This window comes from Haliaeetus albicilla, chromosome 2 (genome assembly GCF_947461875.1).
Source record: "Haliaeetus albicilla chromosome 2, bHalAlb1.1, whole genome shotgun sequence".
Classification (NCBI taxonomy): domain Eukaryota; kingdom Metazoa; phylum Chordata; class Aves; order Accipitriformes; family Accipitridae; genus Haliaeetus; species Haliaeetus albicilla.
Window position 1 is genome coordinate 50265537 of NC_091484.1, and position 22777 is coordinate 50288313.

The 22777-nt window shown below is 36.1% G+C and overlaps 1 protein-coding gene across 1 annotated transcript in view; it reads left to right on the plus strand.

The window, feature by feature from the left end:
* Positions 1-22777, plus strand: part of THSD7A (thrombospondin type 1 domain containing 7A) — a 300060-nt gene that overhangs the window by 61182 nt on the left and 216101 nt on the right. The window lies entirely within an intron of this gene.

Here is a 22777-nt window from a genome sequence, read left to right on the forward strand (position 1 = left end):
TTGCACCATTGGGTTTATTTAATCTCCCATTACAAATGAATAGCCATCTTGCCATTAAAAGGAATGCGTCGTGTTACGTACTTCGGCACAAATTTCCATCCTACACGCAGCAGGAAGTTTGAAGGAGGCAAAGCATTTGGTAGTGCAACCAGAGCTGCCAAGTGCTTTGGGATTCCTGGCACATGACTGCACCTGGCAGCTCCAAGACACCCAGCCAAGGTGGCCTATGTTCAGCCAGGCTGAGGGAACGGCCTGCGCATGAGTTCTGTCACCGCTGGGAATATTCTGTCTTGCTGTAGAGATTTGCTCCTGGTGCAGCACTGGCCTCAGGCGTTCACCAAAGCATGCTGTCTGGTGGTGTCATATGCTCCATCACTCTCAGACACTGACACATGTCCTAAAAGCCATCACAAGTAGACTGCTTCCTCCCCATTGCCTCCCTCAGTGGCCAGGCCACCACAGCTCCCACTGGGCCACCAACCTTCCTCACAAATCATCATCTGAAAGTTGTGCTTTTAAGCACTGTATTTATGAACATACATGTAAAGTTAATAAATATGCATAAGATATCTCTAAGTTTTTGGTAAACAGCTGTAATTGGTAATGAATTGAGAAAAGCAGGGTGAAGGCCCAGTAGAGGTGGAGAGTATGTTTTTGCAAGGATTTAACTCACAAATTTTAACTGAAAAACTCAAGGAAGTGTGAACAAACAAATGAAAAGATTTCTGTAGAAATTTCATTGTATAATCTGAATTAGCGTCTTCACGTTACATCTATAGCATGCTCTGAATTATTTTTGTGAGCTTCGTTTTTTTGTTTTGCTGTTTTTTGGAATAAGGCAGCTACATACTTGAAAGGCAAACGAGTAGTAATTTCCAGCTTTTATCTATCTTCATACATTGCCAGTGGTTGAGAATGCCACTTCCCAGCACACTTTTTAGAAGGATCCCATTTCAGATAATGTTCCCTTTTATTGGTTCTTCACTGATTAGCCTTGGCTTCTACATCTGCCAGCTAGCCTCTCTGAGAAGCTTACATATAGCAAACATGCATTTATATATAATTTTCAGGGGAATAATCAGGACAATTAATTAAATAAATAAATGCCTTCTCAATACAAGGTGGATTAAAAAAAGCCTTTAACTATAGGGAAAACTGTTGTACAACATCAGTCTGTAATTAATCTCCGATGTCTCTTGTACAGCGAAATGTTTTTTTTGGTTTTGAAGTCTACTGTATGCATATAAACATATATATTTAATTCAAGCATTGAGTTCTCTTATTTTTGCTTCCTTTGATAATACTTAGTGGCTGCTTCTTATGGTAGTTCACATGTTAGCTTCATCCTTTTTTTCTGTTTTCCTGCATGAAACAAGATCATGTGCACAGTATGATAGCTGAATCTTGATGAGAAGTATGTCCATGGGTGCTAGTAATGAAATGAAATCTTTCTTATTTTCAGTATATAGTTTACTTGGACTATAAATTAATTAAAGCACTATGTAATTCTGTGGGACTTCTGGTTTTTAGATAACAAATCCATTTCAGTATCTTTTATTTGTGTTCTGTGTACAGTTAATGCACGGCTTGGTGCTCATCTCTATTTTTTCTGTGACAGAATTATAGAAGCCAGAACTACAAATACACATTACATCACTAGCAAGAAATATCTTTATGGAGTTTGATTTCTTTTTAGTGTTTTTTTTCCCCAGTAGCTCTTATAATAAACTGTCTGATAATATATTCTTTTTTTACTTTATATCAGTAATTTGAAATGTCAGTCTGTCTTTCAGGATTAGGACACATGTTCCATTAACTTTCATGCTTCCCTAGCATTATTGGTAATGGAATTAGAGATACCAAAATAACAACAAGAGATAAGTGTGAGAACTCTCCAAGAACATCTTGTACTAACATAATGCCATACTTGAACAGTCTTATTTAAAAAAAAAAAAAAAAAAAAGTCTTGGTAGAATCATAGATTTATATGATTCCATTCTAATTTACATATGCTCTCATGTATTAGTGGAACTGTTTATAGAGGCAAGTCATAGCTTAACGTTACAATATTACTACTTCTAAGGAGTTAATAAGAGTTGTAAGCAGTCAATAGAGTAATGTTTTTGCAGACTTTTACAGCTTAGAACTCTCACATTTTGTGTAACAAACACTTGCCTAAAATACCTCTAGCGGCCTTGATTGTGAGATTTCACAACAGTGAATTCGGATTTATTCCCAACTCTTTATTATTACTCTGAAAATAGTAAAAGCTACTTGCATATGAATTTCTTAAACTGTAACCTATAGTTTCAAATTACTGAGGACTGAAAGATTACTAGTATTATTTATCAATGTGTCATCTGCATTCTAGAGATGTTTTGTTAAAATAATTAGAAATCTTGGGTTTACAAACAAGGTGTCTGTAAATTATACAGCTATCCTCAGTAAAACTAAACTATAATGTAGTGCAAAATCATGGATACTGAGGAGCAACACTGACTGGTGCAAGCCATCTGTCTTTTCTGTGAAGTCCCATCTTTTAACAGCTACTTAGGTTCTAGAGCAAGATGTAGAAAAATAAAAATTAAAAAAAAAAAAAGAAAAGAAAAAGCTCAAGTCTTATTTTGGGAATTCAGTTATTCCTGTAGAAATCTCAAGCCGAGTTGCCTGTTGGTGCACAAGTCTGTGCAAGCTTGTCCCACAACTGTAAACACTAGTAGTCTGCACAGTGCAGCAATGGAGTCTTTCTGGTCTTCAAAATATTCATTGAAAATATCTGAAAGTACTTTTCAAGCTTAAGATTTGTCATTTACTCTGTACTGAGAGAACAGTTGGTGAATGAGTGCAGTCTTGTGAAAGAGATCTCAAAGGAAAGTTTCTGGTGTTAGAAATACCTATGAGAGTCATTTATGAGTATTGTAAAGATGTACATCCCTGTTCAACAAGTGGTTACTGAAGAAGATCCTGAGCCAAATGGTAGAACAATCAGCATTATGGGAAGAAAAATCTGCAGATAGAAAACACAGCATTTGAACAAGCAGGCCAGTGCTTTGTCCTAAAATTAAATAAATGCATTAAAAAGTCAAGCTTTGGACAACCCGTATTTTTTTTTTCCTTACAAAAAAATGTTAAACCCCCGAACTTCCACTAGACAGTTTGGACAAGCTAGCTGTTGATTTTGCAAATATAGTTTATAGCTGCTGGTCATCAATGAACTACAGGTTTATAAGTTGGTCCAAAAGTAGATCTTCTGAGAACTGGATTTCAGAAAGAAAATATCTGATGTGTATTCAGACTAATCTTGCTAATAACTGAACATTCTTTTGATCCTCAGAGTACATTGTAATAACTCAGTAAATTTTAAAATACTGTGATGACAATTATGAAGTGGTCAACTAAAAATATCACCCTCTTTAGTCAATATAACTAAGAATAACCAATACTGTGAGGTACTTATGAGGTCTTCCACAAAAATAAGGTTGATTCAACCATCTTTTTTCATTGGTTTTCCCTCACTGTCTTTTTCTTTTTTATAAGACCTATTATTCTTGGTAAAAATCAGTTCTAGAGTCTTGTCAAACCAATCAACATTGAGATATGATGGTAGATCAGTACAGTTTAGTACAACACAGCTTTTCTGTTGTGGATGGCATGTGTTCATAGTTACTTGAGCTTGCTGGGTGCTAGAGCCAATATCTAAGCAGTCTAGTTAAACACACCATGTTCACCTCAATTTGGAGAAAATAGGTCAAAATCTGATGTTTACTGTGACTTGTTTTAAATAAGCATTCTGTCTTCCTGCTGCAAACCGATGCATCAGCCAAATTTGGCTTGAAAATATTTCAGGTTCATAATCTTCGCTAATGTTGGGAGAACAGCTTCAGCTTCAAGCTTATTGTAAAAGGTGAAAAATATGTTTTGTGCATTTCTCTAGTTGTGTTACATTAAATGAAAAAAGTGGTTTGCTCTGCTTTACATTAGAAAAAATAATGTGCATATTAAGTTCTGTTGTTTATTACTCTAGGAGTTCAGGTTTGCCCATTACATGCAGAAATGACGGTGCTTATTTGGATGTGATAGGTGAATGCCTATCAACTTAATTATATGCATGTTTTTGTGCACTGTTCTGTTTTTGTAGGGTTTTGAAAATTAGGGCCAGATGGACCAGATTGCTGCTAGGGTAATATAACCCCTCACTGCCCCAATGGCATAGGTAAGGTAAAAAGTTGTCCTTAGCTGGAGAGTACTGTAAAGGTATATATTTAAGTGTTGTGAAGTACTGCTTCATAAAGCCAGGCGCAACTACTCTATATATGCAACCCTATGTTAGTGTAGCAGCAAATGGGAAGGAGAAGGTAGAAGCTAGACCAGTCCTAGAGTAACCCAGCCTGCACATTGGTCTGAATGATCTTGGAGGTCTGATCTCGGTGTGGCCAGAACTGCTCTGCTTACGTATAAAGGGGCATACATTTGTGGCTCCACTATTGAAGAAATGTACAGTCAGGTCTAATGAAAACAGAGTGACTGAATGCTATTCATAAAAGCACTTCATGTCAGAATATGAAAATATTGTTTGTTTGTGCTGAAAATAATTGTATTCCAGATGTTTTATATACATTCCAAACATTATACTTACTTTTCTGTACTGAAAATAGCTGTTTGACAACATATTTTGTAGAAAAATACATAGTAAACCTTGCTTCTCTTTCCCCCATAGTGTATCACAGATGGAGTAAATGGTGCTGTAACTCCCCTGGGTTTTTAAAAATGCGCTGCCTTAGTTCAGATGCTGTGGCTGCATCGCTGCCTCACTGCTAAAACTGACTCAGTCTGGTATACTGGATGCAAAGCCCTGCTAGATTAAACTGATAGCTTTGCTTAAAATCTTTTTATGGATTGTTAATCACCAAAACAGAGACTATAACAGATTGCAAATATTTACTGGACTGCAAGTGCTATCATGCCTTGATAATCTGGTGGAGTTGAAAGGCAACGGTGAGCAGCTATTCTGAATAAAGAACCAGGTAAAATGTAGAAATAGTAACTGTGATAAGAGTTTTGACTTACCTAATTAAAATGCTTGTCTTTCAACCTGGCAGAAGTCTCTCTCCCTGGAGTTCAAGGAAAGATTTCAGGATTTACTCTTAAAACATTCATTTTTAAATGACAGGAAAGATGATTGAAGTGATAAAAGCTTTGTCTAGAAATACTTAGTATGTGTTGAATTTCCTTTCTTATGTATGTTGGAACACGGAATACAGTTGGAATTCATGAAAATCTGTCTGCTTGTACATTCAGCTGCCTGCCTTATTTTTTTCCACAAACTAATATGTATGTGGATCTGTGAAATCTGTCTTAAAGATTTTTTTTTTCCTCCCCCCTTCCCCCTCCCCCCTTTTTTTTAACAGAGTGCTTTCCCCCTGCCGTTAACTGTGGTTTGGTGTTTTGTTACTTACATAAGTTGATATAATAAAATTTAAGTAACCTCTCTTTTAATTCAGTTGAGGAGTTTGTTTCCTGCCAAAGGATTTGTTTTGAAAACTTGGGTCTTACCCTCTCCTCACCCAGTGACAAATATGTAGAGGAAGTTAATGTGCTAATCTTCTTGGAAAGCATATTTAACAGGAAATGGGAGATATATTTAAAGCAGGAAAGGAAAGTGTTAACTGTAACAGGATGTTGATGAACATAATTACCATACAACTTATCATTGTATAAACTAAATTATCTCGAGTTATCTATAGAAGAAATGCAAATTATGACATATAGTAAGATATCTGTTTTGCTAATATAACTCATAGGTTGTGTGAATGTATAGTGTTATTTTGATAGTGTCTGAATCCTAATGTTGACTGAAATGTCTTGAAACTTTTCCCTTCCTTTACATGCACAGAAATTTAACATGCACAAACAAACCACTTCTGGTTTTAGTTTTGAATTTATTTAATTTAGCTAAAGGATTTTCTGTGTTCAAAATCCTGTAGCACAGCCAAAGAAGTCCCAGTGGATAACAATCTAATGGGCAGAGGTGAGGAAGACAGCAGTTGAGGGATGCTAGCAAGATGAAGATAGTTCTCATTTCAACCATGTGGTTAAGTGCTCTTGACTTAAAGGAATGTCAAGTGTATTCTTTAACCTCGTATGAATGGAGTGTCAACAACTTAGCTCCTCTGTGTCCATTCAAAATATGAAAGCTTCTGTCTGACTTTCTGTCTGAAATATTCTGTCTGACAATATTTTGAAATATTTTAATTTCCTTAGTTTTCCTCACATGTTTATTAGACTTCCACTATGGCTAAGTTAGCAATTAGGAATCAAGCACAAAATAAAAAGGTATTCTATGAAGCTATCATTAATAGAAAACATTGTGTTAAAGCAGTATCTCCTCTAGAGTTAAAGATAAGGTCCAGCCTCTCCAACACACTGCATGATCAGTTGTCATCTGACGGAGAGTTGCAGGATTGCTGAGGCGCCATCCCATTGCCAGGCATCCTCCCACTGCCCCTAGACGGGGGTCCTGTGCAGCACCCCTCAGTCTTGCCTGGTGCTGAGCCCCTTCAGCTCATTCATCGTCCTACAAGCCAAGGTAGCCCAGCACCCTCAGAACTGGTCTGAGTGTCATTCTTTTACACCGTTTAAAGGACTGGTTAAAACTTACTGTTGCAAACTTATTTTTGTGGCTCTTATGTTTTGGATAGCACAAGCGTAGGCCTTGCACTCTTCCTGTGGTGATTTCCTGATTCAGAGTCTGTGCCAGCTCCCACTAACATCAGCACTGGGGCTATTCCAGTAATTGTTTTGTATGGAGAGCATAGGAGGAGTCCTCAATTAAGCTCATGTTCAGCAGATTAACCATTTATTTGCTGGTCCCTCTTCTAATTGCATTTTGTTTACATTACCTGTAGTTATGGCATCATTACTGTAAAGATATGAAATTTAGATACTGCAAAATTACTTTGATCTTTGCTAAATAACTAAGAGGCAGTGTAACGGTGGCAGACAAACTAGAAATCTGAGCTTCCAGATTTCTGTGGATACCCATCTCTCCTACTTTGTACTTGTAGTTGGACAGCTATGTTTTTAACAAACTGTCAATTTGACCAGCTGCATGTATTGAAGCTCTGGAAGCAATTTCCTTTTGAAGCCTTTGTTTTTCTTTTTTTTAACCTTTATTAATGAACTATCGGTTAGGTATAATTGGGTTAATAGCTAAAGGACTTGTAAATGTAATCTTCAGTAATATCTAGTGTTGGATATTTTATTACCACTGTGGCCAGTGTGGATGAAAGTGAGAAACTGAGAAATCTTGTGCCTGTGGAACAAGTGAGATCCTGAGGATTTATCAGTATAGAGCTCATTATTTGGTTATCTTCATGGGTGAAGATTCAGAGGCTGAGCTGAATATTCCACCCAACCTAGAAGAGTCCATCTGAAGTGGGAGGGGTTCAACAAAGAGGTTGCATTTACCTCAAAATGTGCTTCTTAACGTGGTGAAACTGCATTTTGACACTTAAATTAAAGGCACATCTGGAATGTGTATTTTATGAAACTCAAGATTTTTTTTCAATGACTTCAAAATTTTAATTTACACTAATTTTTATGAATTGAGTGATTTAAATATGTTTATGGTTTTAAAATTATAGAATTATATGATAATGAGAGGATTGATAAATGTTTCTTAGGTACAAGTTATAATTCTGGTACTACACTTCACATATTTTAGTTTTCTCCACTATGAATGTATGTGTATATTAATCTTTGAGATATTTCTTCCAAAACAGATATGCTTTCTGTCTGTACCTGCCCTTACAATATCAGATATGTCATTTCTCATTCAGCATCTGATAATATTCTACATGTTCGCGAGCTTTAAGGTAGTGCTCGGCTTTTTTAAAAAGAAGAACACTACAATGATTGCTCTCCAACCCTGTAGAAAAAAACCAGTGTGCTTTGTGAATCTCCTTTTAAACATTGTCCCAGCCATATTTTCTCAAATCTGTTGTTGCTTATTGATATAGTAACGTAAGTTTTATGCATGTTTAGAAGGGAGACAATAAGGGCCTCTTTTGGAGCTTTGAGAAGAAAATTTGCTCTGAAGTCTTCAGCCTGTTATTGTTACAGTCTTGAGCTAGGCGGTAATCAGCACTAATGCCAGTTCCGTTACGCTAGTTCTTTTAAAGATAACATACCTGTTCATGAATTGTAAGACATGTTATCTTGTTCTCTATCAATAGTATCACTGAATCAGAAGAAATAATAATAGATCATAGTTGCAAGTATAAATGGTGTGGGCTGGGCCAAACCAAACCTCAGGACTGTTACATTTGCTTTGATGAAAAAAAAGAAGTATACTTTTACAAAAGTTTATCAGTAAGCAAATATCACTATTTGGAACAACGAAGACAAAAATAAGCTAACAGTGCACTGTGTCAAACACGCAATCTTAAACTTCAGTTGTTTCATTTAGCATTTCATGTCTAGAGTGGGGATTATATTAGCACCATTACTATTACAGGCTTTACCATACATCAGTCAGACACTTATAACATTGACTTTTTTTAGGTAAGTACAAAAATAAATACCTTTCTATTTTCTTCTTCCCTTTTTTTAAGTGTTAGTTAATTGTTTTAAATATGGAAAAAACCATGGTTTTAAGTGGGTAGGAGAGCAGTAGATTGGACCAAACCTGGGAATTAGGAAAGTGAACAATGGAGGCATGTTTTCATTAGATTAGAAATATTATTCTTTGGAACTCAAGGTGCAAATTATGCTGTGCCATAATGTTCTTTTCAAACACACAAGATAAAATTTGCATATCTAAATTGGATCAGCTTGAATGGGTTTCCCTGCTGTCTCACCCCTCAGCTGCAATCTTTCTGAAATGGCCTGCAGGTGGATCCAAATAGTAATTTTTAAGCCTATTTTTAAGAGCATCTCTAAAAGAAATATTTCTTCTTTTAGTTTTATATTGATTTCTTGCAGTGAACATCAGCAAAAATTCGCCTATGCCTCATCTGAGTATAATCTACATGATAATTGGAGATTTAAATTTAATTCTGTTTACATTGACTTTAAGAATAAAAATTTCAACTGGCTCAATAAAAGCACAATTGTTTCATAGTGTTAAAATAGCATTAGGGTGTTGTTGTTTTTTTAATGAAACATCTTAGATGTATGTGTAATTTCTTTATCACAAATGTGAAAAATTTTGCCATCAAAAGGGGGCCAGGGGCAGACCCTGCAAACAATCTTATTCTACATTTCTGTTTTTTTCTTCTTTTTTTTTTTAAAGGTAAACTTACTGATACTGTACTGATTCATATTTTTCTTCTCCCTTTCTATAAACTTCTTTCTTATAACTTTGGTAATATTTTATTACATTGATTTTGATGAAAGGGTATAGATTATTCCTCCCTCCCCCTTAAAACCATCATAATCTTAAGAGATTTTTCTGAAGTACGGTTTTAGTTCATTTCATCCATCTGCTCAGTTTATTTGTGTTCGTTTGGTGGTATGACTACTTCTGACTTAACAAGGAGAAACAGCAAAAGAAATACTTTAACTTCTGAGAACAACAGGACTACAGTTCAAAGCTAATGTTTTAATTCCTGTAAAACAGAATTAAAAAGTTCGAAGGGGAGTATTTTTACACCATCTCTCCATAGATATATTTTGATGTATGTAAAAAAAGTGTAGCATGGTCTTAGGCTATAATGGTTTCTGTATGTGACTAAAAAAACAAGGATTGAATGACCTCAAGCTTATGTGAGTTCATCTATGTTTTACTAGCTACGCATGTATTTTGACAGTGCAATATTTTCATGTCACTGTAAGGAGTATGCTGTAAAGAAAGTCCTCACGCTCTGTCTAATGAACAAATAGAAGCAGAAAAGCGTTTGACGTCAATGGAGCTTCACAAGACCCTGTCCAAGGTGCTGACGTTTAGAATTCGTCTCAACGTTGTGAGATGGTATTGCACCTGCTGCGGAAGGCTAGCTCAGGGTGTTTGAGCTGTAGTCTTCTGTAAATCATTGCGTTTATTACAAGATTATATTCTGGGTGTTTTTGGGGTTTTGGTGCTTTTTGGTTTGGTTTGGGTTGGGTTGGGTTCAAGTTTTTTTGTTGTTGTTTTGGGTGGTTTAGGGTTTTTTTTGTGGTTGGTTTTTTTGGTTAGTCTTTTGTTTGGTTGGTTTGGTTGTTGTTGTGTTTTGTGCATTTTTTTTTTTTGTTTAATTCTTTGCTTTTTGTTTTGTTCTGTTTGTTGCTAACTTCCCATCTGGTATATGTAGAATGTTAGTGTTATAGGAAAGTGAAATTTGGTTTGGTAGTTTTATGTAGGGGTAGTTTAAACTCAACATTAACAACTATTTATCAGTTTACCTACTGGCCTTAACTCAGGCTGGTGTTTCTGTTCCTTTATCTAGAAGATTTGAAGGCTCTATTAAGTTCTATATATAGTTCTGATTTACTTATTGATGGAGTTTGTTTCTCTTGTTCTTGCCAAAGTAATTTGAAATTTTATGGGAATAAGCTAGGATTACTGTTGTATCCTATAATGATGATATTCATATATCAGTCAGAAAACAAAATTCTTCCTAATTATTATTTCCAGATGCAATATTAACGCTGCATGTTTTTTTGAGGATCACAGTAACTGTCTTCTTCCATCTGAGTGATATTCAAGGAGGTGTGATTGACCTAGAGTCCAATGACTATGTCTAACTCATGGAGCCTACACTTTTCTGTTACCACAGTAAGAGATTAATGGTACTACTTCTGCAAAACCACCTTAAATATCATAGGGGGGTGTGTGTGTGTGTGTGTGTGTAAGGAATAAGAGACATATTCTGATGGCTGTTCTTTGACTGTAGGATTAGTTTTCTTGCTTTAGGCTTTTAGGGAATACAGTAAGGTCTAAATGTTATTTTTATTATGGAGAACATAAAATAATGCCTTTTTGGGAGAAGATTCTGACTATGTTGTGATGGGGAGAGGGGGAGTTGAATACTGTACAATGTGGTGCTGTTGTCAGTTTATTAGGAGACCAAGCAAGGAAGGATGGGCTGTGTCAGGGAAAGCTTCTCACACATGCAAACATACACATGCACATCTCGAAAGTTAACTGACACATGTCCCAATTAGCACTGCAGTGGTTTGGCACAGCTGAGCTGAGGCAGGGGGAGAATGCAGACTCTGACCAGTCCCAGTGTCAGGCTTTGGGCAAAAGACGGGTGACAGCCTGCACCACGCCTGCCTTGGGCACTCTGCTTCTGCAAGGCATTGGACCTCTGCGTAGCCAATGTGCCCACACCATCTCTACTAGTGTGTGTGGGGGTTAGCCGGACAGCCACAGACTGCCAGTCAAATCAGCCCACAATGGTATCGGGATGCACCTTTACAGACCTTTCAGGCGTTCTTCCCCTGTCACTTGTTGATCCATGGCCTGTACTGATGTTTGTAACATTTTAACATAAGTGCTTGTTTCTAGAGGTCACATCATGGATACTATGTTGTAATTCTGAAAATAGATGACTAGAATAATTTTGTGTGAGAGTGTAACTGTTCAACTTTGTTTATATGATACCTACATACGTTAAGATAATATGTTTGCCAAACTATAGGTGTGGCGTTTGATTTTTATGGGAAGTCTTAGCCAAAAAATCATCATAGTTTAATAATTTGTAATGAAATTCCATGCTATTGCCTTTCTGATTAAACCTTAGTGTTTTAAACTGCATTTACTGTTTATAATAATGCCAGAGTGTTTCGGTATAGTAGACATAACACTTGTGCTAAGTGTCCCTTCTCATCTTCTTTTAGATCTGTTGTAAGTATTTACCATCAGATAGAATGTGGATTATTAGTTCATTAGGGAAATCAGGGTATAGAAAAGTTAATTAAAAATGAAATAGTTGCTTTCCTGTAAGACAAGAAATATCTTGAAAGTTTACCAATAATCTTTGTTAAAAAGCAGTGTCTGTGCTTTGCAAAGAAATAATCTGTTCTGCCATAGTGAAGCTAATTATTCTCAACACACACTAGCTATGTCAAATTGCAAAAGGAACATCAGACTTTGTATGTTGTAGGAATTAAAACACCATCAGTTGAGTTAATGAGCATACAATGAATATGATCTCATTTTTGCAATGCAGTTAAAGTGAAAGCCATTTAAAGAACTGTTGCAAAAATCATAATTTAGGGGGAAAAACAAACAATAAAGCAAATGTTTACTATCTATTTTAATTACTTTCTGCTTAGAGGTATGCATTAGGTTTATTTATTGTTTGATTTCAAATTCTTTCTTTTAATGGTTTAAGAATACAGTGGCTAATGGTCCATTCTGAAATCAAATGAATATAATCTTCTGTATTCCATTATACAAATCCAAAGAAACTAATTTGGGATTGTTTCATTATGATATCATCTGAAGATGACTACTTGAAATTGTAGGTTAACATAAGGATGGGAATATGAAAGAGAATATGAAACACAGAAAGAAAATTACTGCACTTTTTTTTAAATGGGGAAGAAAATGAGACTGGGTTTCTGAATTACATTCTGAAGATGTGAATGCAACAAAAATGCCATTCCCTATTCTTATTTTAATTATTTTTCTTTTGTAGTATTGCTTACAAAGAAAGCACTACATAAAATCTTTTCTGTAACAGGCGATTTCCTTTAAACTTTCCTAATGTTTGGTGGCAATAAGAAGTTCTGTCCTGGCCAAAGACAATAGCAATTTTCTTTTTGCATACATATAAGAGAGACTGATTGTCTTCCTTTCCTCCAAAGATCCAAGATATGTGGTTCTTCCTTTTGTCAAAGCTATGTATGCACCTAGAAAACTTAGGACACGAAGTCAGAAGTCTTGACTCTAATAGAGGCTGGGAACCCTCGATGTACTTCACCAGTCCCTTCAGAAATGAAAATTAAATCTTGGGAGCTTAGAAGAAGCCCTGCCAAACTGCCTATACCCAAATCAAGAACAATTTTTATTAGAAATCATTGTAGTCAAATAGCTCAATATCACTGTAGTCAAATAACTCAATATAGTTAAGTTTTACCTTAAAAAAAATCTGATTCACAAGGTTGGCAATCAGGCAAGTATTTTGTTGGCTGCCAGTCAACCAGTTATTCACAGAGAGAGGGGATTTGGTGTAGGTATATGCTTGTTTAAAGTGTTTGACATAATGAAGGAAGTTCTTTTCTGAATCCTATCAGTGTAATACTTTGCTATGGCAACCCTGTAACTTTACAGGAGGTTAATTTATTGAATTGTACCCTACTTGAGCCTAAGTGAGGTATAATGTGCCCTGCTATTCAGCAAGTTTCAGTATTTAAGATGTGTCCAAAGACCATATAATATTTAAACTCCTCCTTTAGATAAGTGCATGTCCTACAATAAGATATGGGTGAACTACTACATATGTTATGGTTATGACTGTATATCTGTAGGAAGAACTGAAATGATATGGGGAATTAACATGCAGTTATCCTCCAAGTTCTCCAAAGCAGGTTGCTTATAATGGTTTTTCTAGTCACTCTGGGAGGAAGCAGAATATTTTTTTTTTCCCTTCATCTTTCTTCATGTGAAATTCCGAATCACTTGGTTTTGTACTTTTATATATGGGTGCAAAGAAAATTAAAACTGACATAAATTGTGTTGATTTTTTTTATAAGTGATAGATCCAATATGTATATTTAAAAAGCATTAAGATGAAAATATAAATAATTTTTTAACCTACTGATACATCTAGGAAACAGGTTCTTATGTAAAGTTTGACTTCTGCTTTATGCATGACATGCCTTTTTTTGCACTGGTAAAACAAGTTTGTCTCTTTACCTGAACTCAGTGCCATTCAGACATTGCTGTTGTAGTTTCAAAGCCATGCTTCATTTTTTTTAGTGCTCCCCACCCCACTTTATATGTGTAGATTGAATTTCTTTGTCCGAAGGAAATTATACTCCACTCATCTAGCTGGATGGTAAGAATTGAACTCAATGCTGATCTAGAGACAACTGCTTTGCAAGTTTCTATACTATTTCAATAATAGTGCAATCACTGAGAAAACTCCTTCTTTTAATTTCCTCCATACTGTTTCTTCCTTCAGTGAGCAGTACCTCGAAGTAAGTTGTCATATATTCTGCAGAGAGTATATAGATGCAACTGTCAGTTATTTAGACCAAGGTTAGTTTTGAGTCTCATGGGAAAGACTTGTGGAAGTACCAGAGCTGCCACTAACACTTAATTGGAAAGCTTTTTCTCTCATTTTCAGATACACAAGTATAATAGCAATTGGAGAAAGCTGGCAGTAATGTCTTTTGTCACCATAGGGAAGAACAATGGTGTCAATTTAATGAAATTTTTTCCTGTCCTGAAAGTGTCACATCACCTTAAGCTTGGTTTGATCCCCCTAGTGAGGCTCTAATTTTAATGCTAATGCTGATAATTTAGAGAAGATTTTTCAGCAGCACACAGAATGTGTTAAGTGCATTGTGATCTGTATGCAGCAAATCAATTTATATGTGGTTGTGATGTCACCTATCTCAGTGCATAGATTTGGCTACTTGCTTTCTTTTTGCCACAAAAATATTGGTGCAATGGGGTGTAGGAGAGGATGGTGCTGCAACAGCAGAGGAGGAAGAAAAGTCAGCACTTAGGAGAATGGGAGGTTTTCTTAACACAACTCAGTATTTTGGAACTAGTTGTCCATGTGGTTTGAAATTATATCATGCTTTCATTAATATGGGCTTAGAATTAATTAATTTGGTTGCCTACCTTATTTAGATTTAGTTTTCACATTGTAGTTTGCTACGGAGTTACTTCAATGAAAGTGACCTATAATTTTCAATAGGAAGATTGATCAGTAGGAACAGATTTCCCTTCCACCCCCTGGTTAAAGCACCTACCATATAATGAAAGTATCACAGATGGAACACACTTGTGAATATTTCATGTAAAATTAGAGAGCAAAGGAGTTATTTTCAGATATTACCTTCTGTGCTGTAAATTTAATTATAACCTAAGATTCTGCAAAATATGATTATTAATGATATAATGTAGTTCTATCGTAGGGCTTGGTTAGTTAGCAAATCACAGTTGAACCTTGTTTATTAACTTAATATGGTTTAAATCTCACCTCATCTTACCCCATGTCAGAATGATGTGAGATCCTTTAATCAGTTTCTTGAAGTTACACTCTTCTTGTTTATTGATCTGTTGAAGTCAGCACAAAACACAGAGCTGTACTTTTGGCCAGCTAAGTTAGGACTCTAAAGAAGTTAACAAATCATTAAAAGCTATTTCCAGCTATATTGCGTTTGTCACTACTACTGAGCCTATTTTTTTCTGGAAACCATTAAATGTATTGGTTAAGTTAAAAACCTCCAGTGAAACAACAACTTGCTAAAGAAAGCAGCCTTGTTTAATTTTCTTATTAATTTGTATTACTTAACTAATTTGAGAATTGATAACAGAATGTTTGAGTGATTTATGGCTTGAAAAAAAGACCAACATTTCCCTCCTTGAAAATGGAAATTGGCTTGTCAGACATTTAGATGAATGATCAATCGATAGGATTTTAATAAGGAGGAGGTTTAAAATTGACTGAAGGTGGCTTTTGTTTAAAGGTGATTTGGTATGTGCAAATTACTAAGCTCTCCCTGGAGAGGATTTTCAAAGGCAATAACAGGCACTGATTTTCTTTGTTTATTCCATTCTCTTTCTGTTCCCCTTGCCAGGGATTCCAGTACTTACCTCCCCATTGTGTCTTTGAAATCTCCCTGCCTGCTTTTCAGGTCCTGTGAATTGTTCTACTTATCTGCATTTACAACTATTAGTTTTAACTGTTATTTTTCTCCAGTAAGCATGTTGTCTGCATAAACTTACTTATTTTCAGCATAAGTTCATGTTAGGCATAGGGGCTTGGAAAGTCCCATTAACATCCTGCCTTTTGGATTTCTGTTGGAAAATCTAGTGTAATGGGCTTGGTGATAGAAAACTGGTTCTACTGGCAATTATGGTCACCTGGGTTGGTTTGTTTTCTCCGTTAGTGAAGTCTGTATTGGACTTTCTGAAGGTGAGGTAACTAAAGTTAGATTAAACAAGCTCCATTATTTGTGCAGTCTTAATTACATAGGTATATAAGTTGTAGATCCATGCCAAGTGTGTTAAAAGAATAAACAGTAAATAGCACACTCACACAGATTCTGGTTGTCACTACTTCCTCACAGTATTTTCTTCTCCACTTAGGTTTCTTATCCTGATTTCAGTCTGTTTTCTTAGCTCTTCCTATCACTTACTCTTTCCCAAGCTTTCTATCCTAGTGATTTAGAGGCTAGCTTTATGTTCCAGTCTCACTTTTATACCCAATCTTAGTTTTTCCCCCCCTCAGCACTCTGTAAGCAAGTGCATACAGGTGCCACAATTCCACAAGAGGTTCTAATTGTGCGTGGACTTCTTTTCGGAAGTTATGATGAGAAGAACACACTGATCGCTCCCCAAAGAAGCAAAGTTCAAGTTTCTTCCCCAAAGTAGAGGTTACCAAAAGCTTTTAAGTGAAAAATTCACTGCTTTACTCATGCACATGTTTTTTTCCTTTTTTGTTAGCACAAAAAAGTAATGATTGTGTCTCTTCTTCATTGAAATGACTGGGACCAGAATGGAGATAATTTTTATGTACTTTTCTCTTTCTTGTCTTTGGCTTTATCTATAAAGTTACTATGAAACTGCAAATTTGGCAGTCTTAAGAAACTGAAAAGTGTAATTGAGAGAGTCAGAGTAGTGATGCATACCTCACTACAAACCCTAACGGTAATTAGTATTTTGCTTGTGAATTTTGTGTGTGATTAGCATTTTGCTGTACATATAGTCTCTGCAAGAGAAATTTCAAATACAAGGCCTTAGTCCATCTGCTTCTGAATATGTGAACATGCTCAAAATCTCTTTGAGCAAGCTGGTGTATCAGTGCTGTTGGCCTTCCAATGAAAAACGCGTACTGTATTTACCCGCTATACAGCAAGTTCCACCAGAGGCTACTAAACAGATCCCTGAATTGAAGAGAAAAGACTGAGGGCTTGAATTTGCAATAGAGATGACACCCTGACAGGGAGCTATCACAGACACTTTTGCAGCCGCTTCTGATCTTTGGAAAGGTTCTGCTTCATGCGGTCAGCTGTTGAAGCCAATGTAATCTGGGCAGAAAGGACAATGTTCATTCACAGAGTGTAAAGCCAGAAGGTAGAATTAGCTGATTTAATCTGACCCTCTGCAGTTCCTGGGCTGCTATGTTTCACAAAGATATTGCTCTGTTTAGCCCAGTAGCCTTTCCTTGGTTGAAATGTATCATCAAGTCAAAACTAACATTCTTCTAGAAGACAGACAAAAATGGCAAATACACTGTTTCACCAGGTAGCGTGATCCAAAGCTAGGTGGCTTTCTTGATGAATTTATTGATTTCTTCTTGAGTTCCTCTAGCTTTATCTTCCAGCAAGCAGTTCTTGATATACCTCCTGGCGGTATGTCAAAGTGCCCTTCTTACAAAGAATACTTTCTTTTCATGAATGTTCCATGCTGGGGATGTTGATTGTTATCTACCAAAAGGTTCTACAAAAAATGCAACAGCTAGGTGTTAAACCAAACTGAGAGAACTACTGAAATACAGAAGTACAGATTTAAAAAAAAAAACCCAAACCAAAACACTCAACCAAAAAACCAAAAAAGGATAAATTACCTTTTTTGCAACTGAAAAAACCCCACCCCTTACCAGTGAAAGAATGGCTAAGAAAACTTCTAGATTTAAACTAGATTAAAAACCAAAGAAACACACACCACACCCCCAATATAATTAAACAAGCAAAAAACCCCCCAAAACTAAAAAAGAGAAATCTGTCCAAGAATTACTAACTTACCTTGATAAAAGGAAAGCATTTGTAAAGTCAGAACTAGATAACTAGATGTTTGCTGCTCATGCATTCATGCAAGTAGAATCTTTATTCATTTTCCAAAAAATAAATTTTTCTTGTTGCAAAGATTTTCAACGTAATCGAGAAACGCTGAAGAGTTCAGGTATACATTATTAACATTTTCTAGGGATTTTTATATGTAGTACTTTCTTACTTCTGCACAGCTCACACACATAACTCTTAAAGTTCCTGACTTGTCCTCCAAATCCATGATCCAAAAGAATGATATAAATTTAACAAGCAGGCATCGTGATACTTCTAATGTTTGCAAAAACAGTTACTCTGGCAAAACAAAAAATAATTAAATAATTGTACGACTTGTATGAGAGAGGCAGAAAATTGCTGGAGGTGTGGTTTTTGTTTTTTTTTTTAATTGCAAGTTTGAAAAGAGGATGTGACATAATATAACTCCTTGAAAGGATAAAATCAAGGTCTCTTGACCTCTTCTACCTACTATGGAAGAATAAGAGAAATCCGTAAATAGTGTATTATGACATGGTCGAGTGTGACACCTAGAGGCCATATGTTTAGGATCCCTGAAGAATAACTTTTTTCCAGCTGCAAGTTTTGTACAGCATATTTAATTTTGGTCTTAAGGAATGGAGTTGCCAGATTTTGAGAGACAAAGTATACTGCAACACATGAATTTTTTTTTTTCAGATTGGTGATGTTTAGGATATTTCTTGTGGCTCCCCTGACTAGGCTCCCTAGCATTGATATGAAGAAAAATAATAGATCATTACTGAGTGTGGTGAGGAGTGCTCAGTGCTCTGCAGCAAAGCCTAAAAGAGCCCTGTACAGCTTATTCCAGCCTGAAGTTCTCAAAATCTAATACAATTCTTGCAAGTCCCATCCCAACAGAATCCTTGCATCTATAGTAAATTATATGCAGGAAAATCATGCTCTCACAAAATGCAGAGCTAAAAGTGTTGGCCCATGAGTTTATGTCAGGGAATAAAGAGTACAAAAGCTTTTTTGAGCTGTTATGTGGGTTATTTAGATCATAGATCTTGCAAAACAAACGTAAATGTAAGGGAACATACCACACCTTCCTAACTTCTCTAAAAGTTAGGGGTGCAACCATACCACTGCATCCCATACAGGGAATATATATCTAAGGGCATCCGAATATGGTGACTGAACCAGATCAGTATGTTACAAATTCAGAGTGCATTTCAGAAATATGTGCTACTGTATTATCCAATGGGTATTGGCTCTAATAAACTCATTATAACTCTAGAGCCCTTTTCAGGCAGTAGTTGACTTATTCGTCTTTGGCAGCACTTGTCATTTTTGTACCTAAATGAAGGGAAAAAGTTTTGGCAATAAATCAAAATGAGCAGCATTCAGATGAGGAGGACTTTGAATTTTCTACACAAGACAGAAAACATTTTTCATTCTTTAGAATTTGGGTGATTTTTGTGGTATTACAGTACTCATGCAGCACAGACAGTTTAGTGGGGTACAACTGTAGTTTGTAAAACATCATCTATAGATCTAGAAGAGAGGACTGAAACTTCCCTAAAGATTTCTGGCTTAACCAGACTGTGAAATTGAAGGTGGACAAAAGTCATGCTGCGCACACCTCTTCATTGAGTATTGTTGGCTGTAGAAACAAATGTGCCGTACATAGGTTGTACTCTCTGCACACTCTTTGACTTTACTGTGTGTAGAAATACAACATACTCAGGATAGAAGATGATGTGATCCTGAAGCTTTTATTCATGGCATTTCATAAACAGGGAAGGGTGCCACTGTGGGACTGCCTGCTAGCAAAGGAATACGAGCAGGATGATTCGGTTTGATAGGCAGCATTTCATACCCAGTGGCTAAGAAATTTATATATTGTTCTCATTTCTTTTTCTGCTAAGCAAAAGGTACTGCATGTTTGTTTTGTCATCCTCTACCTGTTTAATGCTAGGAAACATGAACAAAGTAATTCCAATATTTCATGGCCAACTCTACCTCATTTTCATAAAGGTCTTTGAGGTTAGTCATATTTTTTCTAGAAAACAAAAGGGTGCTATTTTGTCAATCACTTGTGCGAGCAGTTTACAGAGTCCATATAGCTGCTGTGCCTCAAATGAATGCTTGTATCCGAATAAGTCTACTGAGACCGATATGCTGGTCCTCCAAGGTACAGCACTGACACCATTATGTTAGTGACACGGATGCTAATGTCGATGGTAGTTTATTTCTATGCTTTGTCTAGAGGTTTCTTCTCAGAATTACTTAACCATTTCTTTGGGGATGTCTAAGCCATAAGCAACTGATAAATTATGATCATTAGGTATGGATTAGGTACGTATATAGGTATGTATGAGTTGCCAGCATGGGCTGGAAATAATAGTTGCACTGTTAACTGGGAGGGAGGTCCCATGTTCACTGTAGCAAGCAGGAATAGGGTAAGAGTGCATTGGATACACTGGGGTGGAAAAGGCTAATAGCAACTCTCCAGGTAAGGCATGCTGATAGCAGCTGGAGCCTGCAATCAGGATATATTGCCTCTTGGGTCTGAAGTTTAACTCCTGCAGTTAGGTTGGTGTGGGTGTCTCTGTCTGCAGGCATCAGCCTACTCTTTGGCCTGTAGTTTCACTGGCCTTTCCCTGCCCTGATTAATAGAAGATGAGTGTATGTGCTGCAGAAGTGATCTAGTGTTTGCCAAAACTAGCTCTTCAGGAATCCTTATTTTTTTCCAGACACACAAATACATTTGCATAATAAATATTCCCTCCGTTCTGTCTCTCTGACATATTTCTGAACAGTTTTAAATGCATCATAGCTTCTTACCCCAAAAAAAGGTGAAATTATTCTTTCACAGTTCATTGACTTTTGACAGAAAAAATGGTACAACCATAAAAAGTAGTGTGAAATTATTTTATTTTAATAATCTCTATATTAGTGAAGTTTTAAAAGTATGTGGTCCTATAGTTGCATAAAGATAAGAAAATATTTGAGTGTTTGTGTATGTGTGCTCACTCTCTCTCTCATGATACTGCTTTGTTCTGCTGTCAAAAACCACTTTGATTCATTGTGCCAGCTACATGGATGATCTGTTCCCCGATGATGTTTCCGGATGATCTGAGTCACGTACAAAATATTTTCAGAGGCTTTCTTTACACGTTCATAAAATTTCTATGTAGAAGCCATTGTATTTAATAACTCTGGAAAGGGTGCCTTTTCCCCTAGTCACTCTATAAACTTGACTTTTCCCCTGGTGCATAGGTCCAGCTAAAAAGCCAACATTTTTACTCTTAATTTTTCAAAGGAATGTGTAAGTTATATATGTTTCATTTTAACTGTGCAAGTCAATAAAGCTATTGCCACAGATTGCCTGCTGAACTTAAAACTTTTTTAAGCCCTTAAATTCCTAGTCTTATTTTTTATAAATTATGAAGCTGACATTATTTTTATTAGGTCAAATATTCTCAAGTCCCTCTATGCAGCCTGTAAAATAATGTGCATGTGACTAACTTAACCCCAAATTTACCTGTGAAATTGCTATAGTTCTATAAACTCAGAGAGCATTTTGATTTAAAGCAGTATTCTGTCCAGTCCAACAAAGCAAAGGCTGAAGGGGTTTCCATGCTTCCTAAAGTGAATACAGCATGATGAAGCAAAGTAAACAAAATGTATTTCCAGAAGTGCTTTAGCTGAGGGTACAAGTTTTGCATCAGGATGCTATAAATTTGTTAAGATCATGGCTTTCTGTGTATCCCTTATCAACCTATAATCTCCTGATTGTTGCCTGTTTTTCAACAGCTGAGGAACAGTAATCCACACTTGCTTATCTCTCTTAATCACAGCCTCACAGTGCTAGAGCTCCCTGAGCCTTTAATTCCCTCTTAGAGGCGTAACAGAGTGGAAAGTAAACAAAGACGAATTTGCAACCTTCAACATTGCTAATTTGCTCTGATGTCAGAATATTTAAACAGGCAAGGACTTGGGAATTATTTGATCACGGCTGATTTTAATCTAATGCATCTGAAAAGGCTGAGTCTGGGAAGGTTGTGCAAAATGACAGGCGTCCCAAGAGAGGTTGACTGAAGGTTTCTTCTTTAAACAACAATAGCTCCATCATTTTTGAACTCTGGATCCTGTATTCTTACCGTGTATTTTTGTAGTTGTTTGCATTTTTAATGAGTTTTTCTGAATATGATAGCAGTTTTCTTGAAAATTCCTTGTTTTCTTCCCAGTTTATAGGTGTCCGAAACCCGATCTTTAGGCTTGTTATTGCATCTGTTCACTGGGTAGTGCGTGGGAGAGATAAAGATCCCTATTTCAAAAGCTTTGTCTCTCTCCGCGTTTTTGTATCATCATGACAGCCTAATGTATCCTGAATACTTTCATATGTAAAACTCAGTGTATGTTTTAAAAATGATTGATAACTTGATCTTCAAATTATTTTAAATTACACAGTTGACATTTATGCATGTATATATGTGTACATACTTGCTGGATAGAAAAGGATGTTATCTTACATTATATATTACATGCACACTTCATCTACCACAGAGGTGATGTGCTTACACATACATACACGTTATCATATAGATATATTCATCTGTCCTCACAGAAGATAGCTATGTGTTATTACCTGAAACAGATTTGATAAATATGCAATGCAAGTCAGTGGGTTTTTTCTTTTTTCTTGTTTTCTGCATTTTCTTCCCTTTCCCCTTCTAAGGTCTTAATTGTCTATTTAATGCATGCATAATCACTTATTTTTTGTTGTTTACAAAACGGTTAATGCAGCTTACATATTATCAGGAGAAATGTCTGATGCTCTCTTAATTAATATATATCATTCTGA